The 7665-nt window shown below is 63.4% G+C and overlaps 1 non-coding gene across 1 annotated transcript; it reads left to right on the plus strand.

Annotated features, from left to right (window-relative positions):
• Window positions 1-856: 856 nt before the first annotated feature.
• On the plus strand, window positions 857-975 carry LOC131864765 (5S ribosomal RNA). The gene has a single exon (XR_009363528.1). It is a non-coding gene; the product is annotated as a 5S ribosomal RNA (ribosomal RNA).
• The last annotated feature ends 6690 nt before the right edge of the window (window positions 976-7665 follow it).

Consider the following 7665-nt stretch of genomic DNA (forward strand, 5'->3'; position numbering starts at 1 on the left):
GGTTCAAAGGTGCTAAGTTGGGTGCGAGGTTGGGTGCGAGGGTGGGTGGGTGCCAAGGTGTGCTAGGTGGAAGCCCGGGTGGGTCGGCATCCCATGGGTGTCGAGTTGGGTGCCTGATGGGTGCTTCTTGTCAAGTTTTAGTCGTCGGGACTCATTTCGAGCCTTAGAGGTCGTTTCTTGTCCGGTTGCCCTGTCTTCGACCTGGGAACCCAATTTTGGTCCTCGGGTCCCATTTTTTTTTGTCTCGCATCCCACTTTTGGCCTGTGGCCTTTTCGGGGTCGATTCTCGTTTTGGGCATCAGAGCATGTTTCTTCTCCTAAAACCCAATATTTGTTTATTAAGTCTCGGAACACATTTTTGTTCTCGTGGACCCATCATGGGTCTTGGAACGCATTTGTGGTCCTTGGGTCCCATTTTGCATCCCGAAACTTGTGTTTTGGTGCTTGATCCCTATTTTGGGTGCCCACCTTGCACCAAGTGCGCACCCGGGGCAAACCGAGCGCCTTGGTGCACCGGGGCAAGATCGAGCGTGCACCCGAGGCGCCCCGAACATGCACCAAGGTGCACTCGGCCCACATGTGAGCGCAGGTCGTTGCGCCCGAGGTGGTGTGTGGGCACCGCGTTGCAGACGGGACACTGCACGCACACGACGCCCCCTCCAGGTGCACGCACGTAGGCCGGGCCGGGTGCACACCCGACGCCCTAGCAAGGTGCGCGCACCCGGGCAGGGCTCACACTTGGCGAACGGGGCGCACTTCGCGAGGGAGGGTGTGCACCTCGACGGGGGTGGGTGGCCGGGGTGGATTCGCACGTGGGTCGCGGTTTGCTAAGTACACACTGCGACAAGCTCATAACGGGTGCGATCATACCAGCATTAGTGCACCGGATCCCATCAGAACTCCGCAGTTAAGCGCGCTTGGGCCGGAGTAGTACTGGGATGGGTGACCTCCCGGGAAGTCCCGGTGTTGCACCCTTTTTTAGTTTTTCGCCGGGCGTCGCAATGCTATTTGAATAAACCTTTTGCCCGTTTGCGTTCTCGTCGGGGCCGGGCCGGGCCGGGGTGCGCTGCCCGCACTACCGCGCGCGCGGGGGCGACACCGAGCGCGCACCCGAGGCACCCCGAGCACACAGGCCACGGTGCAACCCGGGCGTTGTGCGCGCACCCCGGTGCGCCCGAGGTGCTGCGCGCGCACCCAGGTGAAATCGGTGTGCACCTCGGCCAGTGCGCGCTCGGTCGAGTCGCGCACGTTGGCCAAGGTGCACGGTGATGTTTCTTACTCTAAGGTTCCGCACCAGACGCCCGGGACAGGTGAGCGAAGCTGGGCGGGGCCGGGTGCGCGGCCGGGGCAGGTGCACGCAGCTGGAGAGAGCTTTGGAGCACACTTCGGAGCGCACCAATGATGCGCTCCATTCAAAAGTTTCCTGAAAAGGCAAAAAAAGTTGAGATTATAGAATTTCCCACTTGAGAGATTGTAAAAAAAAAAAATTTAAAATGAAGGAAACGCGGGTGCCAAGGTGTGCGCAGCCCAGCCAAGGTGTGCGCACCAAGGCGCCCACCCTGGCGAAGGTGCACGCAAGGTGCGCACCCGAGGCAAACCGGACAATTAACCCAACTTTCGACTTCGCGCGCACCTTGGAGCGCACTTCGGAGCGCTCCTTGGTGCGCACCAATCTTGGGCACCTCGGAGTGCACCATGGCGCCCACCAAGGTGCGCACCCGGGGCAAACCGAGCTCCGACTTCGTGCGCACCTTGGAGCGCACGAAAGGTGCGCACCATGGCGCCCACCAAGGTGCGCAGCCCAGCCAAGGCGTGCGCATCAAGGTGCGCACCCTGGCGAAGGTGCGCACCCGGGGCAAACCGAGCTCCGACTTCGTGCGCACCTTGGAGCGCACAAAAGGTGCGCAACCCAGCCAAGGTGTGCGCACCCCGGTCAAACCGAGCTCCGAATCGTGCGCACCAGAGGTGCACGCCATCGTGCGCACCTTGGAGCACACTTCGGAGCCCTCCTTGGTGCGCGCCGATGTTGCGCACCTCGGAGCGCACCCGGGGAAAACAATGCAATTAACCCGACTTTCGACTTCGTGGGCACCTCGGAGCGCTCTCGGGTTCGCACCTCGGAGCACACCGAGGTGCGCACCTTTGATGCGCTGCCTTCACCAATTTCCAGAAAAGGCAAGAAAACATTGAGAAGGTGTGCGCACCGAGGTGCCCACCCTGGCGAAGGTGCACGCGAGGTGCGCACCCGGGGCAAACCGGGCTCCGACTTCGTGCACGCCGCACCTTGGAGCACACTTCGGAGCGCTCCTTGGTGCGCACCAGGGCGCGCAACCCAGCCGAGGTGCCCACCCCGGCGAAGGTGCACGCGAGGTGCGCACCCGGGGCAAACCGGGCTCCGACTTCGTGCACGCCATGGTGCCCACCGCGGCGAAGGTGCACGCGAGGTGCGCACCCGGGGCAAACCGGGCTCCGACTTCGTGCACGCCGCACCTTGGAGCACACTTCGGAGCGCTCCTTGGTGCGCACCATGGTGCCCACCAGGGCGCGCAACCCCGCCGAAGGTGCACGCGAGGTGCGCACCCGGGGCAAACCGGGCTCCGACTTCGTGCACGCCGCACCTTGGAGCACACTTCGGAGCGCTCCTTGGTGCGCACCATGGTGCCCACCAGGGCGCGCAACCCCGCCGAAGGTGCACGCGAGGTGCGCACCCGGGGCAAACCGGGCTCCGACTTCGTGCACGCCATGGTGCGCACCGCGGCGAAGGTGCGCACCCGGGGCAAACCGGGCTCCGACTTCGTGCACGCCGCACCTTGGAGCACACTTCGGAGCGCTCCTTGGTGCGCACCAGGGCGCGCAACCCAGCCGAGGTGCCCACCCCGGCGAAGGTGCACGCGAGGTGCGTACCCGGGGCAAACCGGGCTCCGACTTCGTGCACGCCGCACCTTGGAGCACACTTCGGAGCGCTCCTTGGTGCGCACCATGGTGCCCACCAGGCCGCGCAACCCAGCCAAGGTGTGCGCACCAAGGTGCACGCGAGGTGCGCACCCGGGGCAAACCGGGGTCCGACTTCGTGCACGCCGCACCTTGGAGCACACATCGGGGCGCTCCCGGGTTCGCACCGGCGTTGCGCACCGTGGTGGGCACCTCGGAGCACACCAAGGTGGGCAGCGAGGTGCGCACCTTTGATGCGATGCCTTCACTAATTTCCATAAAAGGCAAAAAAAAAACGAGATTTTAAAATTTCCGTTTTGAAAGATAGTGAGAAAAAGGGAATGCTGGTGCCATCTTGAGCCCGCCCTGGTGCGCAGCCCAGCCAAGGTGTGCGCACCAAGGTGCCCACCCTGGCGAAGGTGCGCGCCCGGGCAATTAATCCAACTTCCAACTTCGCGCGCGCCAGGGTGGGAGCGCACCCAACAACCGGGCCTGGGAAGAGCCAATGCGAGAAACCCCACCAAACGCTCTGACAAAAAAAGAGGGGGCGCTCCAGTAACCCCGCTTCGGAGCGCACCCTGGGCAAACCCAGCCAAGGTGCCCACCCCGGCCAAGGTGCAGGCGAGGTGCGCACCCGGGGCAAACCGGGCTCCGACAACGTGCACGCCGCACCTTGGAGCACACTTCGTAGCGCTCCCGGGTGCGCACCTCAGAGCACACCAAGGTGGGCAGCGAGGTGCGCACCTTTGATGCGCTGCCTTCACTAATTTCCAGAAAAGGCAAAAAAAAAAGGAGATTTTAAAATTTCCGTTTTGAAAGATAGTGAAAAAAACGGAACGCGCGTGCCATCTTGAGCCCGCCCTGGTGCGCAGCCCAGGTAAGGTGCCCACCCTGGCAAAGGTGCGCACCCGGGCAATTAACCCTACTTCCGACTTCGTGCGCGCCAGGGTGGCAACCGGGCCTCGGAAGAGCCAATGCGAGAAACCCCACCAAACGCTCCGACAAAAAAAGAGGCGGCGCTCCAATAACCCCGCTTCGGAGCGCAGCCGGGGCAAACCCAGCCAAGGTGCCCACCCCGACGAAGGTGCACGCGAGGTGCGCACCCGGGGCAAACCGGGCTCCGACAACGTGCACGCAGCACCTTGGAGCACACTTCGAAGCACTCCCGGGTGCCCACCGGCGTTGCGCACCGTGGTGGGCAGCGAGGTGCGCACCTTTGATGCGCTGCCTTCACTAATTTCCAGAAAAAGGCAAAAAAAAATGAGATTTTAAAATTTCCGTTTTGAAAGATAGTGAAAAAAAAGGAACGCGGGTGCCATCTTGAGCCCGCCCTGGTGCGCAGCCCAGGCAAGGCATGCGCACCAAGGTGCCCACCCGAGGTGCACACCCGGGGCAAACCGGGCTCCGACTTCGTGCAGGCCGCACCTTGGAGCACACTTCGGAGCGCTCCTTGGTGCGCACCATGGTGCCCACCAGGGCGCGCAACCCAGCCAAGGTCTGCACACCAAGGTGCCCACCCCGGCGAAGGTGCACGCGAGGTGCGCACCCGGGGCAAACCGGGCTCCGACTTCGTGCACGCCATGGTGCCCACCGCGGCGAAGGTGCACGCGAGGTGCGCACCCGGGGCAAACCGGGCTCCGACTTCGTGCACGCCGCACCTTGGAGCACACTTCGGAGCGCTCCTTGGTGCGCACCATGGTGCCCACCAGGGCGCGCAACCCAGCCAAGGTGTGCGCACCAAGGTGCACGCGAGGTGCGCACCCGGGGCAAACCGGGGTCCGACTTCGTGCACGCCGCACCTTGGAGCACACATCGGAGCGCTCCCAGGTTCGCACCAGCGTTGCGCACCTTTGATGCGCTGCCTTCACTAATTTCAAGAAAAGGCAAAAAAAAACGAGATTTTAAAATTTCCGTTCTGAAAGATAGTGAAAAAAACGGAACGCGGGTGCCATCTTGAGCCCTTCCTGGTGCGCAGCCCAGGCAAGTTGTGCGCACCAAGGTGCCCACCCTGGCGGAGGTGCGCGCCCGGGGCAATCCGGGCTCCGACTTCGTGCACTGCATGGTGCCCACCAAGGCGCGCAACCCAGCCAAGGTGCCCACCGCAGCGAAGGTGCACGCGAGGTGCGCACCCGAGGTGCACACCCGGGGCAAACCGGGCTCCGACTTCGTGCACGCCGCACCTTGGAGCACACTTCAGAGCGCTCCTTGGTGCGCACCAGGGCGCGCAACCCAGCCGAGGTGCCCACCCCGGCGAAGGTGCACGCGAGGTGCGCACCCGGGGCAAACCGGGCTCCGACTTCGTGCACGCCATGGTGCCCACCGCGGCGAAGGTGCGCACCCGGGGCAAACCGGGCTCCGACTTCGTGCACGCCGCACCTTGGAGCACACTTCGGAGCGCTCCTTGGTGCGCACCATGGTGCCCACCAGGCCGCGCAACCCAGCCAAGGTGTGCGCACCAAGGTGCACGCGAGGTGCGCACCCGGGGCAAACCGGGGTCCGACTTCGTGCACGCCGCACCTTGGAGCACACATCGGGGCGCTCCCGGGTTCGCACCGGCGTTGCGCACCGTGGTGGGCACCTCGGAGCACACCAAGGTGGGCAGCGAGGTGCGCACCTTTGATGCGATGCCTTCACTAATTTCCATAAAAGGCAAAAAAAAAACGAGATTTTAAAATTTCCGTTTTGAAAGATAGTGAGAAAAAGGGAATGCTGGTGCCATCTTGAGCCCGCCCTGGTGCGCAGCCCAGCCAAGGTGTGCGCACCAAGGTGCCCACCCTGGCGAAGGTGCGCGCCCGGGCAATTAACCCAACTTCCAACTTCGCGCGCGCCAGGGTGGGAGCGCACCCAACAACCGGGCCTGGGAAGAGCCAATGCGAGAAACCCCACCAAACGCTCTGACAAAAAAAGAGGGGGCGCTCCAGTAACCCCGCTTCGGAGCGCACCCTGGGCAAACCCAGCCAAGGTGCCCACCCCGGCCAAGGTGCAGGCGAGGTGCGCACCCGGGGCAAACCGGGCTCCGACAACGTGCACGCCGCACCTTGGAGCACACTTCGTAGCGCTCCCGGGTGCGCACCTCAGAGCACACCAAGGTGGGCAGCGAGGTGCGCACCTTTGATGCGCTGCCTTCACTAATTTCCAGAAAAGGCAAAAAAAAAAGGAGATTTTAAAATTTCCGTTTTGAAAGATAGTGAAAAAAACGGAACGCGCGTGCCATCTTGAGCCCGCCCTGGTGCGCAGCCCAGGTAAGGTGCCCACCCTGGCAAAGGTGCGCACCCGGGCAATTAACCCTACTTCCGACTTCGTGCGCGCCAGGGTGGCAACCGGGCCTCGGAAGAGCCAATGCGAGAAACCCCACCAAACGCTCCGACAAAAAAAGAGGCGGCGCTCCAATAACCCCGCTTCGGAGCGCAGCCGGGGCAAACCCAGCCAAGGTGCCCACCCCGACGAAGGTGCACGCGAGGTGCGCACCCGGGGCAAACCGGGCTCCGACAACGTGCACGCAGCACCTTGGAGCACACTTCGAAGCACTCCCGGGTGCCCACCGGCGTTGCGCACCGTGGTGGGCAGCGAGGTGCGCACCTTTGATGCGCTGCCTTCACTAATTTCCAGAAAAAGGCAAAAAAAAATGAGATTTTAAAATTTCCGTTTTGAAAGATAGTGAAAAAAAAGGAACGCGGGTGCCATCTTGAGCCCGCCCTGGTGCGCAGCCCAGGCAAGGCATGCGCACCAAGGTGCCCACCCGAGGTGCACACCCGGGGCAAACCGGGCTCCGACTTCGTGCAGGCCGCACCTTGGAGCACACTTCGGAGCGCTCCTTGGTGCGCACCATGGTGCCCACCAGGGCGCGCAACCCAGCCAAGGTCTGCACACCAAGGTGCCCACCCCGGCGAAGGTGCACGCGAGGTGCGCACCCGGGGCAAACCGGGCTCCGACTTCGTGCACGCCATGGTGCCCACCGCGGCGAAGGTGCACGCGAGGTGCGCACCCGGGGCAAACCGGGCTCCGACTTCGTGCACGCCGCACCTTGGAGCACACTTCGGAGCGCTCCTTGGTGCGCACCATGGTGCCCACCAGGGCGCGCAACCCAGCCAAGGTGTGCGCACCAAGGTGCACGCGAGGTGCGCACCCGGGGCAAACCGGGGTCCGACTTCGTGCACGCCGCACCTTGGAGCACACATCGGAGCGCTCCCAGGTTCGCACCAGCGTTGCGCACCTTTGATGCGCTGCCTTCACTAATTTCCAGAAAAGGCAAAAAAAAACGAGATTTTAAAATTTCCGTTCTGAAAGATAGTGAAAAAAACGGAACGCGGGTGCCATCTTGAGCCCTTCCTGGTGCGCAGCCCAGGCAAGTTGTGCGCACCAAGGTGCCCACCAAGGCGCGCAACCCAGCCAAGGTGCCCACCGCAGCGAAGGTGCACGCGAGGTGCGCACCCGAGGTGCACACCCGGGGCAAACCGGGCTCCGACTTCGTGCACGCCGCACCTTGGAGCACACTTCAGAGCGCTCCTTGGTGCGCACCAGGGCGCGCAACCCAACCAAGGTCTGCACACCAAGGTGCTCACCCCGGCGAAGGTGCACGCGAGGTGCGCACCCGGGGCAAACCGGGCTCGGACTTCGTGCACGCCGCACCTTGGAGCACACATCGGAGCGCTCCCGGGTTCGCACCAGCATTGCGCACCTTTGATGCGCTCCAATAACCCCACTTCGGAGCGCACCAGAAACCGCACTGGACGC

Source organism: Cryptomeria japonica, unplaced genomic scaffold (genome assembly GCF_030272615.1).
Source record: "Cryptomeria japonica unplaced genomic scaffold, Sugi_1.0 HiC_scaffold_91, whole genome shotgun sequence".
Lineage (NCBI taxonomy): Eukaryota > Viridiplantae > Streptophyta > Pinopsida > Cupressales > Cupressaceae > Cryptomeria > Cryptomeria japonica.